Raw genomic sequence first — 14,352 nt, 5'->3', positions numbered from 1 at the left:
AATTAAGCATATGTGACTGAAGATCAGGCCCAATCCAAGGCCCAACGGCAATTTTATCAAATTATCCTAAGTGTGCCAACGAGAACATACGTGATATACAGACCAATATACCACCCTTGTCACCCCATTTTTTAATGTTGAGCTGCAACAATGATACACCTGATATACCATTTAGTATACTTTCGTTTTTGAATTTTTTCTAAGTATAAGGACCAAATATACCCAAATATACCAATGATATACCTGAACATAAAGGGCAAAACCTCATAGAAAAGGGCATACCCGCCCATGTCCGGGCTGATCTAAAGGATTTAATGCACATAAATCACATATAAGACACCTTTAGATGAAATTCAAGCAAACAGTCGACTCTAGTAGAGACTTAAGGCATAATCACACCATGACGAGATATAGCAAATTACAAAGCCTGCCAAAGACTTAGAGAAGCAAGACAGTGTAGCATAGGCAGCCCAAGGTTCACAAATAAAGGGGAATTACATAGATAGTGCAAGACCAAAGAGATGTGGCTGTAAAGAATAAGTTAAACAACAGTAGGGACAACACGTGGGACCTCTAAACAAGCATGATATTAGACTCAACATCAAATACATTCACACACCTATCATGAGCTAAATGGTCTCAAGCTGCAGCTTTAAAACAAAATCAGTAAAGCTAAGTGTACATGTTAGTTCTTTAAAACCATTTTATCTCAAAGTTTTAGTGCCAAACAGTTGGGAACAGTTGATCAGCCTCAAAGCTTGAGTTTTAATGCAAATTTTAGTTTGTTTTTAGAGTAATCAACTTATGTCAACTTAAGGTGAAGAAGCAAACAAGTAGGTAGACTTGAAAAGTATTTTATGACTTAAAGGACATACATTGATAGGCTAGATTAGGCATTGGTATACATCAACACATAGGTAAGGGGGCATCAAATTCTAAAAGTGGCAAATGGACACTTAAAATCAAAGCTAGTATATCCCAGTTACATCAAACATTCCCAGAACCAAACTGACAACAAAGAGGGCAGGGTCATTACACAAGATAATTCCAAAACAATTAAACAGTAAGAGGACAAGTAGGCTAAGGTGACAATTAGGCTGCTCATTTTAGATGGCATTTAAGTGATTTCTTAGACATAAAAGAGAATCAAAACAAAGGCACATGGAACACACTAGTTTGGGCTTCACTTTAAGACAATAGATGAGGACATAGTAACAATACACAATGATAGGCAACAAACCAAACCCCTCTTTGTTCAAAATAGCAGGTGAATGCACATGAAAAGCCACAGTAGGCAGTGTTAAATGGTAGGATAATTGTCAAACTCTTAATGTGGAGTCTTTCGAACTATGTATACCATGAAACTAATTGACATATTAAGGTCTACAACCCAACACAACCATTATTTAACCTTTAAAGCACTTAGGACATGAGTGAGTGAATCAGACCACAAAAATGAAAGAACAAACAGATTCAAGTAAAGCTAATGACATTGACAGTCAAGTAGAGCAAAAGGATCTAGCAACTTTAGGCAATTCAAGCAACCAATATTGTATCACATAGTGACATAAGGTCAAACACATCCATTCTAGACTAAAACTACAGAAGAGTTTTCAAACCTTTAAGTCCATTTTTGAAACTAATTTGCCAAGATAAGTCAACTTAGTGTTATAACTTGCATGAACCCTGATTTTAAGTCACTTCATTATTTTTTAGGCTTGAACATTACTATGAATATTTAGGACAGGAGGCATCAAGTTCCTTTTAACTTGTGTTAGTTAACTAGGTGTGTCATCTTTAGTTTTAGGCAAATTCTAACATCAAAACTAAGCTATAGTAATCAAACCTTTCAAATACTAGACAACAACAACTTTCCTCCCTTTTGAACTTTTTTTTTTTAAAGAGAAGAACTTTAAGAAAACTTTATTTATATACAGAAAAATGAGAAAAAACAACACTGTTTATCCATTTGGAACTATTAAACCAGCACAGTTACTATCTGAAGAGTGCTAGCATCTTTTAACCATATAAACTTCAAGAAACTCAACAGAACAACCTTATTAAAACTATCTTCAGGGAAAACCACAAAAAAATCAAAAAAATCAAGTGATATTTCAATGAAATAGTACTCTCAGTCAATAATGATGAGGTTCTTTCCTTTTAAAGCTATTATAAGATTCAAACTTACTAGAGCAGTATCATAACACCAAAATAGGTTCAGGATTTCAAAACCTGGTTGGAACCAACAACAAGCTTGATGAAACTGTGAGTTATAACTAGAAAACCCCCTTACTTCATTTTTAATCTTTCCAAAACTGATTTTACCTTAAAGAGGCCTTAGAAACCTTACTAACACCATTAAACACAAGAACAAACTACAAAGAGACATCAAAACCATCTAAGTCATAAACAATCAAATGACATATCACATTAACAACTTCAAATCAACTAAAATCTCAATAAAAGAATCATAAACACTAAAGCAGGCTAATAAGCAGTATTACACATAAAACACATTTAGGCAGTTTTTTAACTAATAGAATATAAAAGCATTTTAAATAATCAAAGCATAGTAAATAGGGTAGAAACAAGGAGTTACCTTTCTTTGGGGCAACCAAAAGATCAAAGAGGGGATTAGAGTCAACCTTAAATACCAATCAACCTCAAAAACCCAAGAACAGACCCTCGCCTCAATATATCTTAGTATATTGGAGAAGTATATTGTGTATATAAGTAGTGTATTGCCATATATTGTTGAAATCTTCGTATTTATAGTAGTATGTTAGACTGTATATATATAGTGTATGTATATAGGCTCAAGTGTATATCTGATTTTTTTTTTCAAAAAATGAGCAGACCCCTATTACAACAATTAACTATCTATTTATAGCCAGTAAAAAATGCTAGGGATAGAAAAGGAAAGACTTTGGTCCCTTAATCGAAATTCCCTCCAATTCCCAAAACCCTATTCTAAACAATTTCAAATTTTCCAAAGGACAAAATCCATTTTCTGCATATTTGTACCAATGGTACTTTTTCCAACCAGATTTTCACAGTCACAATAATACGACTAAGAATCTAACTAAATGTACCAAAAAAGAAAAAAGAAAAATCAGAAAATATTATGATAGCATGTCTTGTCATAAATAAAACAAAAATACCACTCTAGTATGGTACCATAGTACAGAAACAAGATAAAATTCCCCAAAAATGTACCTGAAAAGAACAAATAAAAAATCATAAAATATTATGATAGCACGCATTGTCATAAATAAAACAAAATTACCACTCTATAACGGTACCATAGTACAAAATCAAGATAAAATTCCCCAAAACCATACCCACTACGAACCCACGTAGGAAATTCCCCCTCAGGTTTCTTCTTCAAGTGTTATGGGGCACAAGATGGCAAAGAGCTCATGGCTCTGCCCATGGCAACCATAACCCAAAAAAAAGAAAACCTAGGGTAACATCCTTAATAGGGTCTGAAAACTCTTTATTTGTTGGTTTGAAAATTTATAAATCATCCCTAGGCTCACAAGCCTAGTGGAATTTGCCAAAAAAAAAAAACCCTAAATCAAAACCCAAACCCCCCCCCCCCAACTGAGAGCTTCTCTCTCTAGGCGAATTGAAAACCTAGTGAGAGAGGACAATTTTCAAGCCTTTCATGGCCTCTCCGGCCACCATGCAGCCTCCACAAGAGGCTGCACAACCTACATTGCATCAACCAAACCCCATGCAAACCCTAAACTATGCTACAATGTTGAAAGCTTCAACTTTGAATGCAGCCGAGACCAAACAGTCTACTAACATGAATGTTCAACCTATTCCTATAAAGCCTATTATTTATCATCATGGTGAACCAACATTACAATACACTATGGAAGAAATAGGTAGGATGATTATTCATGAAAAGCTTCAATATGCAGTAGTTGGTAAGTTTAGTTATGGACTTCCAGATTTACATGCCTTACGTGTGTTAATTCCTAAACAATTTGAGTTAAAGAGTTCTGATACCATTGGACTCTTATGCAATAGGCATGTCTTGATTCGATGTGAATTATTTGAAGATTATGTCACTTTTTTGTCCAAACCAGCTTTTTGGATCAAGGAGAATGGAGGTTTTTATCCCATGAGGACACTTAAGTGGGATCCTTGGTTTAATCCTGAGGAAGAGACATCCATTGCCATTGCTTGGATCTCCTTCCCCACATTAGCACCTAACTATTTTGGTCAATCGCAACTGTTTTCCATGGCCTCAGCAGTAGGCAAACCATTGACCTTGGATGTGGCAACAAAAAATAAAACAAGGCCAAGCTGTGCTCGTGTGAAGGTTGAGGTGGATTTGTGTGTTGAACATCCTAAAAGAGTGCAACTACAGGTTGTGGATAGCAAAATTGGAGAAGTTAAGTCAAGGTGGGTGAAAATTCAATATGACTTTTTGCCTAAATATTGTAAAGAGTGTTGTTTACAAGGCCACGATAAAGAAGGCTGCTGGAAATTGCATCCTGATCTGTTGCAAAACAAGGAGAAGGAGGAGGTGTCTGTCACGCCCCGAACCTGGGCCTGGACGTAACACGGCACCCGGTGCCTGACTGCATGTAACCGAGTGAACCAACTGGCTGACTGAATCAACATGTGATATCAAAACATAACTGAATGTGGAAACAACTAAACACATGTTGATATACTAAAGGTCTGACTGAAATCATAATGCGGAAATACATAGACAATCTGAAATATATCTGAAAGTAGCCAACATGGCTAAACCAAACAACTAAACGACTGCCAACAAGGCTAACATAATAAATATCTGACTGTCTGAACTGTGTCTATGAAGCCTCTAAGAGTACTGAATAATAGAGCTATCTATAAACTGAAATAACTGGATAGCTGACAACGCCCCGAAGGAATTTGGGGCTCACCAGTAGCTGATACGTGCTCCTAAATAGCTGAGTCGTCAACCTGTGTATCGTTGCCTGCATCGCGAGATGCAGGCCCCCAAGCAATAAAAAGGGACATCAGCACATTTGAATTGTACTGGTATGTAAAGCAACTGAAGCAATAAAATACTGAAACTGAAACTGATAACTGTAACTGTAATAGCAAGGAAGTAAAGATATGAATACTCCCTGCTCTGTATCTGAATCATCTGTATTATCTGTGTTTGTATATGTGGGGCCTCGGCCCAATAATAAATGCACGCTATGGCCTCGGCCTAGTAGTGCGTCAGTCAATGGCCTCGGCCATGTATACGTATACACAAGACTGTGTTGTGCCCTCGGGCAAAATCACATATGTATAATTATGGTTAATTAATAAGGACTGAGACCATAACAACAATGAACAATGCTGAACTGATATAGACATGCTGGACTGAATTGAAAACACTGACTGTTTCTGAGCATACTTAATTTCTAGACTGAGACTCATGTGGTAACAATACATAAGTCTATAAAGATTACGTGCTGAGTTCATGATATTCAAATTGATAACCATGAACGAATTCTGTAACTGCAACCCTAGAAGATAACAGTTCTACAACATATCATAAAACTAGGGCTAAACTGTATTCTAAGTCAAATTACTGACAAGTATGAAGAATGAGGCGTAGGGAGAATCATGAACATTCCCTAGCGTAGATAGTTAGCCTCACATACCTTAATTCCAGCCTTTGAGTGTAATACAATGTTCGCCAACCCTTTCAACTTTGATCTATATCAATACAAGTCAAAGAGATTCTATATTAGCAATAATATTCATGCTTTGGTCATCTAAGCATTTTATCAAACACTTAGTGAGCATAAAGCTCCACAATCTCCATTAATGGTGTTTCTTCACCCAATTCACAGTCTATTACTTCTAGGTGATTCTACAATCTCAATTAGATGTAATTAACATCATTCTCCATCACCCATATCATTATAATAATCTCAAGTCAACAATTCAAAACCCTACTATAGTTCGTGTAATTCTCTTTACTAAACCCATTTACTATTCTCCCAAGAACTCATCAATTCACTATTATGAATGATTAGAGTGTAGAAACATTACCTTTTTGACGTTCAATCCTTTTGAATTCAAGTTCTAGGGTTTCCATGCCCAACAATAATGCTCCACTCACAAATCTATTGATTAGAAGGGTTTACTCAAGTTAGAAAGAGATTAGGGACTTGAATTCAACCTAGAATCATGATAACACTTACCTTGTATGGTTCTTGAGGCTTGGGACTTGTTCTTATTGACTTTAGGGTAATTTTTCGTGAATGGGGTGCTGGGGAAATAAACCCCAAACCTTAGATATAACTAAAAACGCGTAACTCGACTTTTGGACCCGAATATGACCCGATTCGCGATGGTTCCGCGATGCGGGACCATCGCGCAATGTTCTGCAGCTCAATACTCAGACTTGCGCGATCGACCCTCGATGCGGGGCCGTAGCACGCGCCCCCACGCGCCTGAAAGAGCGACGGGTGTCGGTTCTGCACAGTGTTCGGTAAATTGGACATAACTTCTTGTACTGAGCTTTGTTTGGGCTCCACAATATATCGTTGGAAATCTATTTCAAAGGGATACAACTTTTATGTTTTAAGTTTCCCCAAATCCCCAACGGATTTTCACCAAATTTGACTGGAAGACAGACGTATCGAAAATTTAGCCGATTCTAACGAATTTTAAGTGTCTTACTATTAGCCATATTGAGACGATCATATCTCCTTGCTCCGATCTCTGATTGTCTTGGTCCTTATATCGTTTGAAAGTTATTTCTACATACTACAACTTTCATTAAGGGTACTTTCCCAAATTCCCGACTAATCAAGGAGTTATCACTGCCCGAAGTAGGCGTATCAACCATTTTTGCAAAACGTTCAAATCTTCAGTTTTTCCACTAAAACTCTAATGAAATGAGTCTAACCTTAGTTCCAAGATACGGGGTGTTACATTATCTCCCCCTTAGGATCATTCGTCCTCGAATGATGGATTCTGATAAAGAGTGATTGCCGAGACATATGCACACTAACTGACATGAGCACATGAAAACTGAACTGAAAAGGGTCTGAACTGAATTATCTGTTAAACTGAACAACTACTAAGTTGACTGTCTAACAGGCTGAATACTGATAATGTAGAAACTGTAGAAGGAAAGATCAGAGAGGGGAAAGTACAATACCTTCACCGGTTTCTGCTGATTCTTCAAAGAGATAGGGATAGTTGGACTTCATGTCTTCTTCGGTTTCCCGTGTAGCCTCTTCAACTTTCTGACTTCGCCACAAAACCTTTACTGAGGCTACCTCCTCAACTTGCGAACATGGTGATCAAGGATTTTCACCGGGACTCCTTCATAAGTTAAATTATCATTGGTTGTTATGCTATCAGTCGGGACAATCAATTACGGGTCTCCCACACACTCTCTGAACATGGACACATGAAACACTAGATGCACAATAATCAAGTCATGTGGAAACTCAAGCTCATAAGCCAATTGAGCAACCTTTCGTTGGAGTCTGTATGGTCCAATATGGTGGGACTATGCTTCCCCTTCTTACCAAATCTCATGCCACCCTTCATAGGTGAGAGCTTAAGAAATACATAGTCGTTAACTTCAAACTCTAAATCTCTCTGTCTCATATTTGTGTAAGACTTCTGGCAATTCTGATCCGTTTCCAAACGCTCCTAAATTAACTTGACCTTCTCCATAGCTTGATAGACCAAATCTGGCCCTAACAACTCTGCTTCCCCAACTTTAAACTAACCAATCGGTGATCTACACCTTCGCTCAAAAAGGGTTTCAAACAGTGCCATCCCAATACTAGCATGGTAATTATATTTGTATGTAAACTCAACAAGAGGCAGGTGGTCATCCCAATTACTATTGAAATCAAGGACACATGGTTACTGAACTGAATGAATACATGATTACTGAATTGCTCAGATACTGAACTGAATGTCTACTGAACTAACTGAATACTAAACTGACTGAATACTGGATTGATTGAATACGGAACTAGCACACTAACTGAATACTGGACTGGCATGAATACATGAGTACTGGACTGACATCTGAGTACTAAGCTGACATGAATATTATAACATGATATATGAATAGCGTATCTGTATGATCATCGGTCTGCGATTGAAAAGTTGTGCTGAGGTTAACCCTCGCACCCAATCCTTTCTGAAATGATCTCTAGAAGTTTTCTGTTAACTGGGCACCAAAATCTGAAATGATGGATGCTAAGGTCCCATACAATCTGGCAATTTCATTAATATATGACTTGGCATAATCTTCTGTTCAATCTGTGGTCTTAACTGGCAAGAAGTGCGCTGACTTCGTAAGTCTATCCATAATCACCCAAATTGGGTCGTGCCTTCTAACTGAATGAGATAGACCTGCAATAAAGTCCATAATTATCATCTCCCATTCTCAAAACAGGAATATTTATATTCTGATACAAGTCGCAGGGCCTCTAGTGTTCGGCTTTCACTTGCAAAAAAAATTGGGCCACTTAGCTACAAACCCTGCCACATTCTGGAATTGTGATCTTATGACACAATCCGCTCTCTGATCCCATCTACATCTGAAATGCATAATTTGCCTCGGTATCTCATGGTACCATTATCTCCCCCTTGTTCAAAAGCTAAGGCTTTCTGTTCGTGAATCCCCTCCTTCATCTGCAACAAGTAGGAATCACCAAACTGCTTCTCTCTAACTTCGATGACTAAGGAGGAATAAGCCATGTTCTGGACAACAACTCCACCCACTTCGGAGTCCGAAAGTCGAATTCCTAGCTTGGATAGGCGGTGAACTTCTTTCATCTTAGTTCTCTTGTCTGCCTAAATCATGAGCTGTACTTTCTATACTTGATTTTTTTTTTCTGAGATACTTCCTAAAATACTCATAGTACTGTTGTGCGCTAAGTCTATGACTAGCACCCTAGAGATTAGAGTCTCATGTAATGGCACTACCCTTGTGACACATAACTGGCATGATCTTATAGCTTTTCCGTAATCGCCTAATCGATAGTAATTGAACTTGAAACGATTCGTTCGATGATCATTCTACTCCTTTCGGGTTTCCTCTAAGTTGAGGCATATTCCTTATGGAGACTATCTCATTATGCCAACCTAACTGAACTAAGGTTCTTCATATCTCATACTAACCCTTCAGGTTTTCAATTATCTCACTGGACTTACTAGCGATTTATGCATCTCCCCCTTAGATCAAGGCTAACATCTTATACTTACCAATTTTTCTCTTTTGATGGGATCCAATTAACATTCCTTATCTTCTGTAATTCCTTTGTACACTACAACACTGATGACTTTTTTTTTACTCACATCTAAGCAATTTCTCATGGGGAAAAACTAAATTTACTTACATGAACGGGTTGCTACTATATTCATAACTGGCATACTCCATCTTAACGACTTAACTCTACTCACACTGTAAATCTTAGGACAACCCCCTTTGACAACTCTTAAAGGCTATTCTTCTGTAGTTTGCTCTCTTACGGCTTAACTGATTTCTTCTTCCACTAATCACTCTACTCTGAACTTAACTTAAGCCCTTGATTTCTAACACACATTCGGATGTATCCGAACTGTCACCCACTTAAGATGTTCATCTAACTAAGGAAATCAAATCATACTTCTACTAGTTCTGCTGAAATTGCTAATGCATTGTATCTACTCAAAACTTACTTACTATTTTTCTGTTAATCACCCGCTAGCTTCACATTTTCTTATTCTGCTCTGAATAACCTAAGTTATTTCTAACTCTCCCTCATCATCTGACGCTATTCTATGGTCGTATACTATCTTTTCTGAACTATAGATCACACTAAAGAAACTTTCATCTATCTTATATGAAAGATTGGAACTACTAAACCTAAACTTTCTATACATTTCAAAATCGTATCAGACTATACACATATGGAATAAACACTTACTCACATATCTTAAGAGAGAACTGTCACATCTCATTATCTCATAATAATAATTACTTCTGAATTAACTTACAGTCGTCGTACTCTCTAACTCTGATCTGACTGAAACTTAAACAAACTAAAATCATTCTCGAAAATTTAAAATCGTATGCTCATGGTTCTTATTTCATACATACCTCTTTTATTAACAGGCATAGTTCATACGAAAACTTCATAGGTGGTGATAACTGGGGATGTCTTTTTGTCCTGACAACCTGCTGAAGCATCTAAGCAATCTTTACTGAGAACTGAAATACCTGGCTTAGTTGTATTACAATCTGACTGGGCTTGAGAATTAGGAGGAGCAACTGAAACACACATCAAGGCGCAAACGATACACCCCTTGGTGTCTCCTATAACACTTGTTGCACATAAAATTCTGAAAACTTCTATGGCTCACACTGGTATGTCACTGAGAGGCGTGCTCTTAAAATCTGCTTATAGTTGAACTGACCCTTTTGATCATATCTAGACCTCGAGACTAGTGCAGTAGTTGTAGATAGAGCGGGTTCTGATGAGCAAATGTAGAATACTGTCTGCCTCCACCTTCCTGAGATCTTCCATGATTTACGTTTCCTGCAGACTTAGCTCATTTTCTAATTTCTCTTCTAATTTCTCTGTTATCCTCTTCCTGCTGTCTCTCATTCTCCGTTCTCAAAAACATCATTATCATTCAACTTACCATTCATTCTACTACACCCTTTCTCGGGCAACTTACATAGTATTCCACTTTCAATAGCACTTGAAGTCTCATTCATTACCAGTAAGTACTGCACAATTGTACCCCCTATGGGTAAACATCCTTACTTGGACCTTGAATTATCTGTTCGTCGCCTGCGCATTCAAAACGTACGTAATCGATAGGAAGACAAGTTACTTATTGCTCTAAGCTTCATGGCACGATCTAGAGTAGAAAGAAATGAGACAAATCCTGAATGTCTTGGTGGTCAACTGTTTATATGTGTGGGGCCCTCACACATATAAAAGAGACCCCACTGGACACGGCTTCATAGACTCCCTAAGACACTTGAACCTAGGGCTCTGATACCAAGCTTTGTCACGCCCTAAACCTGGGCCTGGACGTAACACGGCACCCGGTGCCTGACTGCATGTAACCGAGCGAACCAACTGGCTGACTGAATCAACATGTGATATCAAAACATAACTGAATATGGAAACAACTAAACACATGCTGATATACTAAAGGTCTGACTGAAATCATAATGCGGAAATACATAGACAATCTGAAATATATCTGAAAGTAGCCAACATGGCTAAACCAAACAACTGAACGACTGCCAACAAGGCTAACATAATAAATATCTGACTGTCTGAACTGCGTCTATGAAGCCTCTAAGAGTACTGAATAATAGAGCTGTCTATAAACTGAAATAACTGGATAGCTGACAACGCCCCGAAGGAATTTGGGGCTCACTAGTAGCTGATACGTGCTCCTAAATAGCTGAGTCGTCAACCTGTGTATCGTTGCCTGCATCGCGAGATGCAGGCCCCCAAGCAATAAAAAGGGACATTAGCACATTTGAATTGTACTGGTATGTAAAGCAACTGAAGCAATAAAATACTGAAACTGAAACTGATAACTGTAACTGTAATAGCAAGGAAGTAGAGATATGAGTACTCCCTGCTCTGTATCTGAATCATCTGTATTATCTGTGTTTGTATATGTGGGGCCTCGGCCCAATAATAAATGCATGCTATGGCCTCGGCCTAGTAGTGCGTCAGTCAATGGCCTCGGCCATGTATACGTATACACAAGACTGTGCTGTGCCCTCGGGCAAAATCACATATGTATAATTCTGGTTAATTAATAAGGACTGAGACCATAACAACAATGAACAATGCTGAACTGATATAGACATGTTGGACTGAATTGAAAACACTGACTGTTTCTATTGATTAGAAGGGTTTACTCAAATTAGAAAGAGATTAGGGACTTGAATTCAACCTAGAATCATGATAACACTTACCTTGTATGGTTCTTGAGGCTTGGGACTTGTTCTTATTGACTTTAGGGTAATTTTTCGTGAATGGGGTGCTGGGGAAATAAACCCCAAACCTTAGATATAACTAAAAACGCGTAACTCGACTTTTGGACCCGAATCTGACCCGATTCGCGATGGGTCCGCGATGCGGGACCAGCGCGCAATGTTCTGCAGCTCAATACTCAGACTTGCGCGATCAGCCCGCGATGCGGGGCCATAGCACGCACCCCCACGCGCCTAAAAGAGCGACGGGTGTCAGTTCTGCACAGTGTTCGGTAAAATGGACATAACTTCTTATACAGAACTCTGTTTGGGCTCCACAATATACCGTTGGAAATCTATTTCAAAGGGATACAACTTTCATGTTTTAAGTTTCCTCAAATTCCCAACGTATTTTCACAAAATTTGACTGGAAGACAGACGTATCGAAAATTTAGCCGATTCTATCGAATTTTAAGCGCCTTACTATTAGCCATATTGAGACGCTCATATCTCCTTGCTCCGATCACTGATTGTCTTGGTCCTTATATCGTTAGAAAGGTATTTATACATACTACAACTTTCATTAAGGGTACTTTCCCAAATTCCCGACTAATCAAGGAGTTATCACTGCCCGAAGTAGGCGTATCAACCATTTTCGCAAAACGTTCAAATCTTCAGTTTTTCCACTAAAACTCTAATGAAATGAGTCTAACCTTAGTTCCAAGATACGGGGTGTTACAATGTCTAATGGTGATAAGGGGAAGCATGTTGCAGTCTATAACAATGGAAAAGAAACAACCAATGTAACAAACAATGCAAAACAAAATAACAGGATGCATGCAGCTCAGCTAAACAATAGAAATCATAGACAAGTGATTAAGGTTCTGGAGAGTGGCAAGGTAGTTGGTAATGTTCAGAATTTACATGAGTGGAAGGTTCAAAGAGGAAAGAAGCAGGTACAGGATGGAAATAATACTCAAAATCAAATTTCTTTGATAACAGGAAAAGAGAATGAAGGCAGTACTCAATTAACAGCTATTCAGAAATCTGATGTTGTTCAGGTAAATAACCAGTTTGCAGCATTGGAGAATCATGGTGGTGGACAACAAGGTATGGTCATGGTGTTGGATGATGTCCCAACAGTACATGGTCAGAAATAGCTGGTTGTGACACCTGTGCATAGTCTTTGTCATGAAAAGGGTGCAGATAGTCTTCAAAAGGCTGACAAGCCATTGAATGTTCATGCAGCTGTATATACTCCAGGTAAGAAGCAATCTTCACCTATCAAAACTAAAGAGTGGGTGGAAACAGCATTTAAACTAGGAGTGGAGAAGGTGCCTACTAACCAGGTCTGTCATGATATTCCTTCAACTACCTTTGTTGAGGATAGAGGCTCTAGTAGTGAAAAGAGGTTGTGGAGTGAGCAGGTTGAAGAAGATGGGGAACAAGGTAAAATTGTTGGAGAAAAAGAAACTGATGAAACTAATTCTTTAGACTCTATTTCATCCTCCCAGGAAATTAACATGATGTTTGACAGGAGAGATGATGATATGGAGGAAACTAATGACATTGTGCATACATCAGCAACTCAGTCAAAGAAAGATTTTATTTCTAGTCCTTCTCAAGCTGCTTTGGAGGCAATGTTTGGTAAGGAGGATGTGCAAAATGGAGGAAGTATGCAGGCTAAGGATCATAAGTTCTCAAACCTGCAGAATCATGGGAATAGTACTGCAGTTGCTAGCCAGGAACTAAACACAGAGATAGCCAAGCTTGTTGATAAAATTTCTAACAGTAAGAAGAATCAAAATATTCCCGTATCATCAGGGTTTCTACAGGTAGATAAGGCCATTTCTAAGGAGATGAATAAAGAAACAGGTGCAGAAGAGGAGGAAATTAATAAGATTGCTGTACCATCTAAGGACATGTTGAGGATAGATATGGATGAAGAATAGAATGCAGCAAGAGAGGGTGATTTGTCACCTAGGAAAATTGTGAAAGGTGTTGGGAGAGGTAGAAAGAAAGCAGCAACTCAACAAACACCTCAAGTTCCAGGGGTGACAACAAGGAGGGCCAATTCTAAATCCCATAATTGGTGATGAATGCACTAATATGGAATATTAGATCAGTAAATACAAAAAAAAAGCTTTTAAAAGGCTTTTAACAATGCATAATAAACACAAAATTTTCCTTATAGGCCTTATGGAACCTTTTCAGCAGTCTTACAAGCTGGAAAGTTACAGGAGGAGATTAGGAATTCAGAATGCTTTGTGTAATATCTCTGGGAAGATATGGGCCTTTGTCAAAGAAGATTATCAGGTCACAGTGCTGATAGATAGTGTGCAACAGCTTACATTAAACCTGCACAATATAAACTCTGCAGA

The sequence above is a fragment of the Lycium barbarum genome, chromosome 10 (assembly GCF_019175385.1).
Source record: "Lycium barbarum isolate Lr01 chromosome 10, ASM1917538v2, whole genome shotgun sequence".
Classification (NCBI taxonomy): Eukaryota; Viridiplantae; Streptophyta; class Magnoliopsida; order Solanales; family Solanaceae; genus Lycium; species Lycium barbarum.
Note: the sequence above shows the minus strand (reverse complement) of the source record.